Consider the following 16,407-nt stretch of genomic DNA (forward strand, 5'->3'; position numbering starts at 1 on the left):
CGCAATCATCATTCGTGGCGTACCTCGACACAAAACCACTTGGTTATTTTTTTAACAATCGGTTATGTCAATGCCTTTGGTACTATTGTTAATTTTAATCACCTGTCTGGAGGGTTGATGGAAACGCAACCGTGTTCGGTTTCTCACTTCACCGATATTGTCGGTTTGGTATAAGGGGTCTCCCTTTGTTACTTCATACTGTGGTATTGATAACACGAATCCGATCATATTCACATATCCAGTAATACATCAAAATTTTGGCACCCATGCATAACTATTTTTCCGTACTTCACACGTGTTATTCATGTTTTTATCTAGAGTCCAATTATTAAATATGCCATTCGGGATCCAATCTGGTATGTACCCATTCTGGAGTTAATAAGAACATAAGAATTAGGAACAGGAATAGGCCATCTAGCCCTTCGAGCCTGCTCCGCCATTCAACAAGATCATGGCTGATCTGGCCGTGAACTCAGCTCCACTTACCCGCCCGCTCCCCATAACCCTTAATTCCCTGATTGGTTAAAAATCTATCTATCTGTGACTTGAATACATTCAATGAGCTAGCCTCAACTGATTCCTTGGGCAGAGAATTCCACAGATTCACAACCCTCTGGGAGAAGAAATTCCTTCTCAATTCGGTTTTAAATTGGTTCCCCGTATTTTGAGGCTGTGCCCCCTAGTTCTAGTCTTCCCGGCCAGTGGAAACAACCTCTCTGCCTCTATCTTGTCTATCCCTTTCATTATTTTAAATGTTTCTATAAGATCACCCCTCATCCTTCTGAACTCCAAGAAGTAAAGACCCAGTCTACTCAATCTATCATCATAAGGTAACCCCCTCATCTCCGGAATCAGCCTAGTGAATCATCTCTGTACCCCCTCCAAAGCTAGTATATCCTTCCTTAAGTAAGGTGACCAAAACTGCACGCAATACTCCAGGTGCGGCCTCACCAATACCCTGTACAGTTGCAGCAGGACCTCCCTGCTTTTGTACTCCATCCCTCTCGCAATGAAGGCCAACATTCGATTCACCTTCCTGATTACCTGCTGCACCTGCAAACTAACTTTTTGGGATTCAGGCACAAGGACCCCCAGGTCCCTCTGCACCGCAGCATGTTGTAATTTCTCCCCATTCAAATAATATTCCCTTTTACTGTTTTTTTTTCCAAGGTGGATGACCTCACATTTTCCGACATTGTATTCCATCTGCCAAACCTTAGCCCATTCGCTTAACCTATCGAAATCTCTTTGCAGCCTCTCTGTGTCCTCTACACAACCCGCTTTCCCACTAATCTTTGTGTCATCTGCAAATTTTGTTGCACTACACTCAGTCCCCTCCTCCAGGTCATCGATGTATATTGTAAACAGTTGTGGTCCCAGCACCGATCCCTGTGGCACACCACTAACCACCGGTTTCCAACCCGAAAAGAACCCATTTATCCCGACTCTCTGCTTTCTGTTAGCCAGCCAATTCTCGATCCATGCTAATACATTTCCTCTGACTCCGCGTACCTTTATCTTCTGCAGTAACCTTTTGCGTGGCACCTTATCGAATGCCTTTTGGAAATCTAAATACACCATATCCATCGGTACACCTCTATCCACCATGCTCGTTATATCCTCAAAGAATTCCAGTAAATTAGTTAAACATGATTTCCCCTTCATGAATCCATGTTGTGTCTGCTTGATTGCACTATTCCTATCTAGATGTCCCACTATTTCTTCCTTAATGATAGCTTCAAGTATTTTCCCCACTACAGATATTAAACTAACTGGCCTATAGTTATCTGCCTTTTGTCTGTCCCCTTTTTTAAACAGAGGCATCACATTAGCTGCTTTCCAATCCGCTGGTACCTCTCCAGAGTCTAGAGAATTTTGGTAGATTATAACGAATGCATCTGCTATAACTTCTGCCATCTCTTTTAATACCCTGAGATGCATTTCATCAGGACCAGGGGACTTGTCTACCTTGAGTCCCATTAGCCTGTCCAGCACTACCCCCCAAGTGATAGTGATTGTCTCAAGGTCCTCACTTCCCACATTCCCGTGACCAGCAATCTTTGGCATGGTTTTTGTGTCTTCCACTGTGAAGACCGAAGCAAAATACTTTTTTAAGGTCTCAGCCATTTCCTCATTTCCCATTATTAAATCCCCCTTCTCATCCTCTAAGGGACCAACATTTACTTTAGTCATTCTTTTCCGTTTTATATATCGGTAAAAGCTTTTACTATCTGTTTTTATGTTTTACGCAAGTTTACTTTCGTAATCTATCTTTCCTTTCTTTATTGCTTTCTTAGTCATTCTTTGCTGTCGCTTTTAATTTTCCCAATCTTCTAGTTTCTCACTAACCTTGGCCACCTTATACGCATTAGTTTTTAATTTGATACTCTCCTTTATTTCCTTGGTTGTCCACGGCTGGTTATCCCTTCTCTTACCGCCCTTTTTTTTCACTGGAATATATTTTTGTTGAGCACTATGAAAGAGCTCCTTAAAAGTCCTCCACTGTTCCTCAATTGTGCCACCGTTTAGTCTGTGTTTCCAGTCTACTTTAACCAACTCCGCCCTCATCCCACTGTAGTCCCCTTTGTTTAAGCATAGTACGCTCGTTTGAGACACTACTTCCTACCCTCAATCTGTATTACAAATTCAACCATATTGTGATCACTCATTCTGAGAGGATCTTTTACGAGGAGATCGTTTATTTGTCCTGTCTCATTGCACAGGACCAGGTCTAAGATAGCTTGCTCCCTTGTAGGCTCTGTTACATACTGTTCTAAGAAACAATCTCGTATGCATTCTATGAATTCCTCCTCCAGGCTACCCCGTGCGATTTGATTTGACCAATCAATATGTAGGTTAAAATCCCCCATGATTACTGACGTTCCTGTTTCAAATGCCTCCATTATTCCCTTTATTATTGTGCGCCCCACCATGAAGTTATTATTTGGAGGCCTATAAACTACGCCCACCAGTGACTTTTTCCCCTTACTATCTCTAATCTCCACCCACAATGATTCAACATTTTGTTCATTAGAGCCACTATCATCTCTCACAACTGCCCTGATATCATCCTTTATTAACAGAGCTACCCCACCTCCAAACTGGAAGCAATACGGTGGAGGAGGATTTTCTGGAGTGCATAAGGGATGGTTTTTTAGACCAATATGTCGAGGAACCAACTGGGGGGGAGGCCATCTTAGACTGGGTGTTATGTAATGAGAAAGGATTAATTAGCAATCTCGTTGTGCGAGGCCCCTTGGGGAAGAGTGACCATAATATGGTGGAATTCTGCATTAGGATGGAGAATGAAACAGTTAATTCAGAGACCATGGTCCAGAACTTAAAGAAGGCTAACTTTGAAGGTATGAGGCCTGAATTGGCTGAGATGGATTGGCGAATGATACTTAAGGGGTTGACTGTGGATGGGCAATGGCAGACATTTAGAGACCGCATGGATGAACTACAACAATTGTACATTCCTGTCTGGCATAGAAATAAAAAAGGGAAGGTGGCTCAACCGTGGCTATCAAGGGAAATCAGGGATAGTATTAAAGCCAAGGAAGTGGCATACAAATTGGCCAGAAATAGCAGCGAACCTGGGGACTGGGAGAAATTTAGAACTCAGCAGAGGAGGACAAAGGGTTTGATTAGGGCAGGGAAAATGGAGTATGAGAAGAAGCTTGCAGGGAACATTAAGACGGATTGCAAAAGTTTCTATAGATATGTAAAGAGAAAAAGGTTAGTAAAGACAAATGTAGGTCCCCTGCAGTCAGAATCAGGGGAAGTCATAACGGGGAACAAAGAAATGGCGGACCAATTGAACCAGTACTTTGGTTCGGTATTCACGAAGGAGGACACGAACAACCTTCCGGTTATAAAAGGGGTCGGGGGGTCTAGTAAGGAGGAGGAACTGAGGGAAATCCTTATTAGCAGGGAAATTGTGTTGGGGAAATTGATGGGATTGAAGGCCGATAAATCCCCAGGGCCTGATGGACTGCATCCCAGAGTACTTAAGGAGGTGGCCTTGGAAATAGTGGATGCGTTGACAGTCATTTTCCAACATTCCATTGACTCTGGATCAGTTCCTATGGAGTGGAGGGTAGCCAATGTAACCCCACTTTTTAAAAAAGGAGGGAGAGAGAAAACAGGGAATTATAGACCGGTCAGCCTGACATCGGTAGTGGGTAAAATGATGGAATCAATTATTAAGGATGTCATAGCAGTGCATTTGGAAAGAGGTGACATGATAGGTCCAAGTCAGCATGGATTTGTGAAAGGGAAATCATGCTTGACAAATCTTCTGGAATTTTTTGAGGATGTTTCCAGTAGAGTGGATAAGGGAGAACCAGTTGATGTGGTATATTTGGACTTTCAGAAGGCGTTCGACAAGGTCCCACACAAGAGATTGATGTGCAAAGTTAGAGCACATGGGATTGGGGGTAGTGTACTGACATGGATTGAGAACTGGTTGTCAGACAGGAAGCAAAGAGTAGGAGTAAATGGGTACTTTTCAGAATGGCAGGCAGTGACTAGTGGGGTACCGCAAGGTTCTGTGCTGGGGCCCCAGCTGTTTACACTGTACATTAATGATTTAGATGAGGGGATTAAATGTAGTATCTCCAAATTTGCGGATGACACTAAGTTGGGTGGCAGTGTGAGCTGCGAGGAGGATGCTGTGAGGCTGCAGAGCGACTTGGATAGGTTAGGTGAGTGGGCAAATGCATGGCAGATGAAGTATAATGTGGATAAATGTGAGGTTATCCACTTTGGTGGTAAAAACAGAGAGACAGACTATTATCTGAATGGTGACAGATTAGGAAAAGGGCAGGTGCAAAGAGACCTGGGTGTCATGGTACATCAGTCATTGAAGGTTGGCATGCAGGTGCAGCAGGCGGTTAAGAAAGCAAATGGCATGTTGGCCTTCATAGCAAGGGGATTTGAGTACAGGGGCAGGGAGGTGTTGCTACAGTTGTACAGGGCATTGGTGAGGCCACACCTGGAGTATTGTGTACAGTTTTGGTCTCCTAACCTGAGGAAGGACATTCTTGCTATTGAGGGAGTGCAGCGAAGGTTCACCAGACTGATTCCCGGGATGGCGGGACTGACCTATCAAGAAAGACTGGATCAACTGGGCTTGTATTCACTGGAGTTCAGAAGAATGAGAGGGGACCTCATAGAAACATATAAAATTCTGACGGGTTTAGACAGGTTAGATGCAGGAAGAATGTTCCCAATGTTGGGGAAGTCCAGAACCAGGGGTCACAGTCTAAGGATAAGGGGTAAGCCATTTAGGACCGAGATGCGGAGGAACTTCTTCACCCAGAGAGTGGTGAACCTGTGGAATTCTCTACCACAGAAAGTTGTTGAGGCCAATTCACTAAATATATTCAAAAAGGAGTTAGATGAGGTCCTTACTGCTAGGGGGATCAAGGGGTATGGCGAGAAAGCAGGAATGGGGTACTGAAGTTGAATGTTCAGCCATGAACTCATTGAATGGCGGTGCAGGCTAGAAGGGCCGAATGGCCTACTCCTGCACCTATTTTCTATGTTTCTATGTTTCCCTTCTTGTCTATCTTTTTGAATTGTAAGATATCCCTGTATGTTTAATTCCCAGTCTTGACCACCCTGCAACCACGTTTTTGTAATGGCCACCAAATCATACCCATTTGTAATGATTTGTGCCGTCAACTCATTTACTTTATTTCAAATGCTGCGTGCGTTTAGGTAGAGTGTTTTAATACTAGTTTTTAAACCATGATTTTTAGTTTTGACCCCTCCTGCAGCCCCTTTATATTCATACATATTGTCCCTTCCTATCACCTTGTGGTTTTCACTTACCCCAGTGCTACTCTGCTCTGTTGCCTCCTGCCTTTTGCATTCTTTCTTGGGGTCCTGTTCATCTGAGCTCTCACCCACTCTAACTAGCTCAGAGCCCTCTCCTGGGTTCCGAATTCTCCTCGCATTGAGGTACCGAGCTTTCATGCTTGCCTTTTTATTACACTTTGACCCTTTAGAATTTTGCTGTACAATGGCCCTTTTTGTTTTTTGCCTTGGGTTTCTCTGCCCTCCACTTTTACTCATCTCTTTTCTGTTTTTTGCTTCTGTCTCCATTTTGTTTCCCTCTGTCTCCCTGCATTGGTTCCCATCCCCCTGCCATATTAGTTTAACTCCTCCCAATCAGCACTAGCAAACACTCCCCCGAGGACATTGGTTCTGGTCCTGCCCAGGTGCAGACCATCCGGTTTGTACTGGTCCCACCTCCCCCAGAACCGGTTCCAATGCCCTAGGAATTTGAATCCCTCCCTGCTGCACCACTGCTCAAGCCACGTATTCATCTGAGCTATCCTGCGATTCCTACTCTGACTAGCATGTGGCACTGGTAGCAATCCCAAGATTACTAATTTTGAGGTCCTATTTTTTAATTTAGCTCCTAGCTCCTAAATTCTTCTCGTAGGACCTCATCCCTCTTTTTTACCTATCTCGTTGGTACCAATGTGCACCACGACAACTGGCTGTTCACTCTCCCTTTTCAGAATGTCCTGCACCCGCTCAGAGACATCCTTGACCCTTGCACCAGGGAGGCAACATACCATCCTGGAGTCTCGGTTGTGGCTGCAGAAACGCCTATCTATTCTCCTTACAATTGAATCCCCTATCGCTATCGCTCTCCCACTCTTTTTCCTGCCCTCCTGTGCAACAGAGCCAGCCACGGTGCCATGAACTTGGCTGCTGCTGCCCTCCCCTGATGAGTCATCCCTGTCAACAGTACTCAAAACGGTGTATCTGTTTTGCAGGGGGATGATCGCAGGGGACCACTGCACTACCTTCCTTGCACTGCTCTTCCTGCTGGCCTTCCATTCCCTATCTGGCTGTGGACCCTTCACCTGCGGTAAGACCAACTCACTAAACGTGCTACTCACGTCATTCTCAGCATCGTGGATGCTCCAGAGTGAATCCACCCTCAACTCCAATTCCGCAACGCGCACCGTCAGGAGCTGGAGGCTCCTGACTACGCACACGTAGTTGTCAGGGACACCGGAAGTGTCACTGAGTTCCCACATGGTACAGGAGGAGCATATCACGTGACCGAGCTCTCCTGCCATGACTTAACCCTTAGATACACTTAAATTGACAACAACAATGCTAAAGCTTACTCACTGTTATCGAAGAGAAAAAAGAAAAACTACTCACCAATCACCAGCCAATCACTTACCCCCTCGGCTGTGACATCACCTTTCTATTTCTTTCTACTTCTTTTTTGCCTTCTCCCTGTAGCTGCACAAGCCACGCCTCTCCACGCACCTCCCGACCTTTTATAGGCCTCACCAACGGACTCACGCTGCTCCCGACTCAGCGACGCCTCTCCACGCACCTCCCGACCTTTTATAGGCCTCACCAACGGACTCACGCTGCTCCCAACTCAGCGACGCCTCTCCACGTACCTCGCGACCTTTTATAGGCCTCACCAACGGACTTACGCTGTTCCCAACTCAGCGACGCCTCTCCACACACCTCGCGACCTTTTATAGGCCTCACCAACGGACTCATGCTGCTAAGAACATAAGAATTAGGAACAGGAGTAGGCCATCTAGCCCCTCGAGCCTGCTCCGCCATTCAACAAGATCATGGCTGATCTGGCCGTGGACTCAACTCCACTTACCGGCCCACTCCCCATAACCCTTAATTCCCTTGCTCCAGGTTATGTTGTGCCTCTCTCAGTATCCAGGCCCAATACCGGAGCAAACTATCTCAGCTTGTACTCGTTTACTTAGATCGTTCCCCATTGCGTGAATCAAATTTATGGTCTTGGCATGTTCCTGTAATGTGTGGGCCACTTGTAACAGTTCCCCCTCTGCGCCATCCCCCAATCGCGCCTGTAGGGCTTGGTTATCCATGTCCCTCCCCTTAAACCCCTTAAGATTTACGTTATGTTGTTAACCCGGTCGTCTATTGCATACAGGTCTATGGAATTCATCGTCGCAACCCCCGCCGCATAACCCCGTGCCTAGTGTTTCCAGTATTCCCCTTTTTGTTCAACCTTGTCCTGTTCCCTTTCTGACATTAAATCTCAGGGTAGTGGATTCCGGGCCTTTGAGGATCCATTGTGTCAGGTTCTGGTATAGATTTATAGTTTTATTCCCACAGCAGCTAGGAAGGATGATATCCGTTAGGTTTAGGACTACCGTAAGTAGTCACTGACGAACCCCAAATTGTATCCTTTCTTTAGATTCCTTTATTGCTAGCCCCCCTTTGGCTCCAGTCTTTATGGACGGGCATATGGGGGGACTTGCGTGGTTGTGCTGGGAAGAGTTGTTGCCCCAGGGTGCTTGTCGGGGCAGCGGTAGGGGGGCTATGTTATGCCCTTGTTATTGTTCCACCCTCACTGTTGGTTGGAATTTGCCAACACCTCCTATGTCTATGCAAGCGCCTGTGTCCCTAACCATAATCACCTGATGGGGTCCAGTCCATTTTGGTGAGAATCCGGGTCTTTCAGGATTTATCTTTACCATGACCCGGCTCCCTATTTTAGGTATCTGAACGCTTTGTTCCTTCGTGTCCCTTTCTAGATCCCTAATAATTTGTTGGTCTCTGGCTTGTGCTCGTAATTCATGTGATTGTTTATAGAGTTCCATCACGAACCTCCGTATCTTATCCTTGTAGGGCTCTACGTCATCACTTCCAGTAACCAGCACTTCTGGTAGCCTCATGGCTCTTCCTGTCATTAGTTCAAAGGGGGTCAGTCCGGTTAGGGGTAGCTCTTAGTTTCATTAGGATTCGTGGTAGTAACTCAACCCACCCCTGTCCGGTCTCCTCGATTGCCTTAGCCAGTGCAATTTTTAAGGTCCTATTCATTCGCTCTACCAATCCGGAAGACTCCGGGTGGTATGGAATGTGGAATTTTTGTTTAATCCCTAACAGGGCGCAAGCTTGCTTCATTTCCCCGGCCAGGATCTTAGCTACTGTAACAGCGGTGCAGTTTCTAGTGGCGAAGGCTTCTACCCATTTTGTAAATTTAGCTGCTTGTTTTGCAGCTTCATCCGCCCAGGCATGAGCTTCTAGAGCTGAAATTCCATCCAGTTGGATTTCTGCTCCCTTCCTCTTTTGGTCCTATGAACTTGCTCCTGTCCTCGGAATCTACTGTCGCCCATGGCATCGGCAGCCTGCTGCATTACAACCTTAATACACTATACATAGCCACGCGTTAAAATAAGTTCTGTCCTTGCTCCAGTCCTTGGCTGCTGGGATGCATATTCCGTCAGTTAAATAAAACAAAGCCGCATAGTTCATATAGTTGTGTCTTTCCTGCGTGTGCTATATCTTTCGTAGTCCGTCTGTATTTATCCAGTGCTTGCGTGGGCCTTAAGGTCCCCAGTATCCTGAGTCTCCAGAGTCGAAGTAGCCGCTGCGGTCCAATCTCGGTGAGTGTTTGATCTGCAAATTTTAAACAGATAGCCTGGTCATCACCAGGTGTTAGGTTCTGGTCTACTCATGTTTTATCCATGCATGTCAAGGTCACTCTGTGAAATCGGAGGTAAAGTTAGGTTGGGTTTGTGGACGACACTTACCCACCGTGGGGTACATTGATTATTGCCATAGGTGATGGTGCTATGGCTGCGCACAGCATTATCCGCCTGGTCTCGTTTTTTTTAATCGCTTCCAGCTTATTTATCTTAGCTTTTAACTCTTGAATTTGTTTTGTTTGAGTATCTATTTCTTTTATTTATATCAGGCAAGTATTATTACATAGGCTAGTTCTGTTTTATTTTTATTCTGACTATCCCATCATTTCCTCTGTCTGTCAGGTGAGTCTTCTTTATTTTATTAAGAAATCCAAATTAATAATGTCCAGTATAAAACAGCTGTCAATGGAAAGGGTAACTCCTTTACAGATTTGTAAGAAGGCCTGATGTCATTAGGTGACTTCGCGTAATCATCCGAGATTTTTCCCAAGTCTTTGTACCTTCAAAACTTGCTTAGAAATTAGAAATCCGTTAAAACATCAGAGACCATTAGTTAAGTTGTCATAATAAAAATCTTCTCATCGGGAAAGACAGCATTTTAGGTTAAACTCCAATTTTTCTAAACTTCTAATTCAAATACTTGCCAAATATTTTTTTTAATTGAACCAATATCTTTTCACAGCCAATATCAATTAGTATTTAGTAAGTTATGTCTTTTTCCATTTAAATCTTCTTTCCTCAAATTAGGTTTTGTATTTTACACAGGGGGCTTGTGTCTCGGTAAATTTGTTAATTTAAAATCATAAGACAATCGAAAACACCAAATACAGCTTATCCTATGTTTTTTTCCAGCAACTTCAGTTTGCATCTTTTCCATAACTAGAACAGAGTCTAGCACGTAGGCTTTGAAAGCTGCTTTCCGTTATCTCAAATGTTCCAGTTTCAAGGCCATTACATTGTCCTTTGTTCTAAACTGCTAAAGCCTGCCGTTTTAACATTTTAATTTTCCCAAAGACCCTTTTACACTTTCACAGATAGCTCACCACTTGCCCAGGAGTTTGACCTGATCCCTGAAGGTATTTCCAGATTGTTTCCAAATCTTTTAGTTTTACTTCTCTCATTTTTAAGAGACCAGATTTAACTTTTTAGTTTGAATATATCTCAGTATTTTGCTGTGCCTTCTCTTAACCAGTGGTACTTGAAACTTTCACAACAAAATTAACTCCTCACAGTTCCCATCCTAATCTCTGCTCCTCTTTTGTAGTATTTCTATTTATTTTAAAACATAGGATTGTTGGGTTACAAAATGTCAAATATGGTAATACTGTATTTTTTTAAATATCTGACTTCTCATTTATGCTTATATTGATTCACAGACCACAGAATGCAAAGTACTTGTTTTATATTGTATGCCCAACTTCTGTTTTAGAAGCTGAGCATCAAAATCTCCAATCTTTTGCTCTGTAACTTCAATTTTATGATACAGTGTCTCATAAATTACATCTTTTTAAGCTTCAGCTTCTGACGCAGTAGTTATGTAATTTTATTAAAAAGGCTTCCAAACCCAAGATTTTCCAATACAACCAAAATGTTTATCAAGGAGAATCACCTGAAATATCTCAAAATCCCAATTTAAATATTGTACTGCCAATCCAAAACTCTTTTTACTGAGCTAGAAGCTTTCGCGTCGAGAGGCCCATGCAAGCTTTTTTTTAAAAAGGCATTACAACTTCCCTTCTCCGTTCTTTATCTCATTCCGAGACTAAATTTATGTCTTTCAACCCAATGTAATCAATGATTGCGTGTTTTCTTTTGACAAGTGAGCGTTTCGAAAAAAAAAATTTTTAAACCACCGGGACCACGCATTTTTTATCTTTTGCTCAATAAACCTATCCTTTGTGCATTTCCTAGCTCCGTAACTTATCATCCGAATAAATCCGCACCTGCGTTTCTAATGTAAAATGGAATTCAATTCTAAGTTCACCCTTTTCTTAAAACTTCCCACATATAGGACAACACTAGAAAAGGTTAAAAAACTTTCATTCTGTTTTAGCTCCACCCACCTTTTCAGACAAACTGATAGCTCTACCATTTTTTTCAAACAGGCTTTCAGACACGTGAATAATTAATTAATTCCCACCTCAAATATTCCGCAGTCAATCACACAAGCATTTTCACTCAAAGACAGACATTCACAAAAGTCTCTTTTTATTCAACAAAGCTTAATTGTTTGGCCGGCTCTATTTTTGGATCCATATGTCACTTAAGATAGTCACTATCAAGTTTTTTTATGGCATTACATAGTTACGCAAGTTACAATTAATACATGATGATAGATTAATACATGATTAATTGGTTTTATTCGCCTTTTTAGTAGCCGGGTTATCCATCTTACTTCTGGGAGGTATAAGGGTTTTGGGCACTCCCTTCAATTCATGTTAGGTGTGTAGGACATTGTCTATATGTCTACACTCGTACTGCCACGCTTCCGGGTCAATATGTCTCGTCTCTGCAGGGGCGTCGTCTATATGTCTTCCCTTTGCACCGTACACTCGTACTGCCATGCTTCCAGGTCAATATGTCTCGTCCCTGCGCCGTACTCCCGTACCGCTATGGGTCAATAGGCCTCGCCCACTTCCGCGCTACCTACACGCGCGCGTCTCAGAGTATGCCTTTTAACCCACTCCCACCCCTAGATCGTCCTTGTCCTCTGTCTCCGTCCCTCCGGGACCTGCTACAAATGGTTCTTGTACAGAAGTTCTTCCCTCCCGGTTTACAATGCCACAGCTCTAACTTGAAGATGGTAAATTAAACATACTCACCCCAACAGCTGGATCATTGTTCTGTTCGGGAGGTTCTTGCACACCCTGCTCGCAGCACCAAATGTAGGGGAAAAATGGGAAGGCTTCTCCCCCCACGAGCGGGCCCCCCAACCCATGTAGCAATTCTCGAAGTTAGCAGACAGAGACGGATGGCAAGGTATAACGATCTTTAATTACAAACGTCTGGGAACACCTCTCATCACAGCTGCCTGTGAGTGATGATGCTCTCTGAATAGCAAAATTGTACATCATTTATACATTTCATAGATGCCTTCACGCCCCGGTAAGACCTCCCTCGATCTCTGATTGGGTTACCTTATTAGTAATATTTTGGATTGACAAGCCAAGACCTCAAGGCAACTTTTAGACCTTAGCTGGGGTGACCTCATTTGGTTAGAATTTGCTGATTCTCCTTGGTGCCCGTGAGTCTGCCTCGAGCCTCTTTGCAAGGAGCCTTGGTACTGGAATGTGCAAGGCCGAAGAGAGGCCTTTTACCTCCTTATGGGTCGATGCAGGAACCAGCACTTTAACCCTTGTCCCACTGGTACCCCTAATGCCAAATTTCTCTTACATGGACTGACTGGATTGCAACGATTTAAGTTCCATGAATGAGCCCAGTCTATCCTCGCATTGGCCTGCAACATCAATTCACAAATGCTTGAGCTGGACAACTCTATCCTCTCTGCTATTGTGGATTGGGTGCATGGCAGGACTACCAATACCGTGCAAATTTGCTGCTGCACCTCTATGATTATCCTTTTCATCCATGGCCTCCAGGGTTCAGTTGAACACAGCTTGGAGAGGAGTGCGCCCTCCAATGCTGTTCCTATCACTCTCTGTTCGTGCTCACTTGTGAACCAGGTGAAAACAAACCTAACTATCTAAGAGGACCCACCACAGTGTGCGTATCTGTGCTGGTGCCTGGTTGACATGTGTCCTGTGATGGTGCACCCTCAGAAGGAATCAGCTCCTCTGAGGAAACGTTGTCTGAAAGGGCCTCAGACTGCTGTTCTTCACTCGATAACCCTGGAGGAGAGAAGAGACGGATATAAATTAGTAATGGCAATGTAAAAATGCTGCTACTTAGCATAATTAAGATGATCATATTCCACTCAGTGCTGAAATCAAGTCAATATGCCTTAGTCTTGTAGGAGATATTTAATGCTGTCACCATGCAGCTGTGAAGACGCAGTCTCTCCATCTCTAATAGTGATCCCTCCATTCCTCTCCCTGGCAACTGTCTGAGGCTGAAACAGACCATTTGCGAGCTTGGTGTCATATTTGACCACGAGATGAGCTTTCCAATTACATATCCGCTCCATCACCAAGACTGTCTACGTCCACCTCCGTAACATCGCCTGACTACCCTTCTGCCTCAGCTCATCTGCTACTAAAAAACTCAACCATGCCTTTGTTACATCTAGACTTGACTGTTCCAATGCTCTCCTGGACGGCCTCCCATCTCCCACCCTACATAAACGTGAGCTCATCCAAAACTCTGCTGCCCATATCCTAACTCACATCAAGTCTTATTCACCCATCACCCCTGTGCTTGCTAACCTACACTGGTTCCTGGTCTGGCAAAGCTTTGATTTTAAAATTCTCATCTTGGTTTTCAAACCCCTTCATTGCCTTGCCCTCCCTATCTCTGTAATCTCTGAGATCTCTGCGCTCCTCCAATGCTGGCCTCTTGCGGATCCACGATTTTAATCACTCCACCATTGGTGGCCATGCCTTCTGATGCTGAGTCCTTAAGCTCTTGAAATCCTTTCTTAAATCTCATTGCCTATCCACCTTTTAAGGCGTGCCTTAAACCTACTTCATCTGTTCTAATATCTTCATATGTGGCTCATTGTCAAATTTTGATTGATAATGCTCCTGTGAAGTGTATTATGATATTTTACTATGTTAAATGCGCTATATAAATGAAAGTTGTTGCTGTTGTTGTTGATTTTCTTTCCAGTGTATTCAGGGGCAGGGCAGAGTAAGCCACAGCCTTTTTTCCTTACAACTGTTTGCGCTTCTTGCCATAAATCCACCTGACATCTTGGCCCTAGATCCGTTTATGTCAGCAGTAGCCCTTATGATGTGGTTCTTAAAAACCACAAGCTTAACCTGCTTTTGGATTTTTCTGTCATTGAAGAAAAAGTTCAAAATGTCCTTCAGTCCTTTTTAGCACAGTATTAAATGACTGAATCCATGCTGCAGTTTGCACCCACCAGGAACCCCATGTAGCAAAATGAATCAAGTCAGGACAGATGCCCCTTGTACCTTTCAATCAATATTGTGATCTTGCCCTACTCATCTACCACCTCTGACCCAGCAGATCTACACTTTCCCCATACCCAGTAAATTTAAAATCTTGGTTATCATCTTCAAATCCTTCTATGGATTCACCAGTTATCACTTTGCTTCACTCCTCCAGAGCTTCAGTGAGTCTCACCAACACTTACATGGATCCTGGAGCTGGGGAAGACATCCCAGATAGATTTAGCCTTGTACTCCTATAACTTCAAGCTTCTTCATGAGTGTCACATAAGTGAGATATAAAATCACAAAGTGTTATAATGTTCTACCAGCACATGTAAAGCCAAATTCTGCATTCTAAATTTCTCATGAGAGCAAAATACAGCCTGTTACTTTCTCATTACTTTGAGGACCTCCAAACCATTAGATTCACCATAGCAATTTAAGAACTCTCTTAAGAGCCACTAATGTTAGTTAATTTGCTGTGCAGTTTTCATGCACAATAAGATCCCCGTTTCTAGATAGAAATCACAAATGGTCTCTGGAACATAAAATGTATGCATGCATCAATTTGCCAGCTTCAAAAAGTCAACTTTTTGAAAAATCAGAGGTTACTGGCATGGTCCAGAAGCACTGACATCCCCACATCTATAACGACTTTGAAGAACAGAGTGATTATTGATATCGCTGGCACCCTGCATCCGCGATGAGTCTACAATGACTATTGACATTACAGCTCGGGTTAGGGTTGCAGTTTGGCTAATGGGGCAGGGGGGTAAATCAGAGATATGGGGATTAGTTGCTCTGTCCATAAAGCGAGATCTGAACGGACATCTCTGCAGTTACTTCTCAGTTAATAGCATTCTCACTAAATGAACCATGAAAGTATGGGTACCATGCACAGCTGCTGCCTGACCATTAGCTGGGCAACCTACCAAGAACTAGATGTTCAATTCAACTTAATGAGCCCACCAGGCAACTGGGTCCCAAGCACACTCACACGCCCCTGAATAATTACTCAGTACAGTGCTCCCTCGCCCTGAATACTCACTCAGTACAGTGCTCCCTTGCCCTAAATACTCACTCAGTACAGTGCACCTTCGTCCTGAATACTCACTCAGTACAGTGCTCCGTAACCCTCAGTTGTCAATCAGTACAGTGCTCCCTCGCTCTGAATACTCACTCAGTACAGTGCTCTCTCACCCTGAATGCTCACTCAGTACATGCTCCCTCCCTCTGAATACTCACTCAGTACAGTGCTCCCTCGCCCTCAATACTCACTCAGTACAGTGCTCCCTCGCTCTGAATACTCACTCGGTACAGCGCTCCCTCGCCCTCAATACTTACTCGGTACAGTTCTCGCTCGCCCTGAATACTCACTCAGTACAGTGCTTCCTCCCCCTGAATACTCACTCAGCAGTGCTCCCTCACCCTGAATATTCACTCAGTAGTGCTCCCTCACCCAGAAACTCACTCAGTACAGTGCTCCATCGCCCTGAAACTCACTCAGTACATTCTCCCTCCACCTGAATACTCACTCAGTACAGTGTTCCCTTGCCCTCAATACTCACTCAGTACAGTGTTCCCTCGCCCTCAATACTCACTCAGTACATTCTCCCACCCCCTGAATACTCACTCAGTACATGCTCCCTCCCCCTGAATACTCACTCAGTACATGCTCCCTCCACCTAATACTCACTCAGTACCTTCTCCCTCCGCCTGAATACTCACTCAGTACATGCTCCCTCGCCCTCAATACACACTCAGTACAGTGCTCCCTCCCCCTGAATACACACTCAGTACAGTGCTCCCTCGTCCTCAATATTAACTCAGTTCAGTGCTCCCTCGCTCTGAATACTCACTCGGTACAGTGATCC

The sequence above is a fragment of the Pristiophorus japonicus genome, chromosome 7, assembly GCF_044704955.1.
Source record: "Pristiophorus japonicus isolate sPriJap1 chromosome 7, sPriJap1.hap1, whole genome shotgun sequence".
NCBI lineage: Eukaryota > Metazoa > Chordata > Chondrichthyes > Pristiophoridae > Pristiophorus > Pristiophorus japonicus.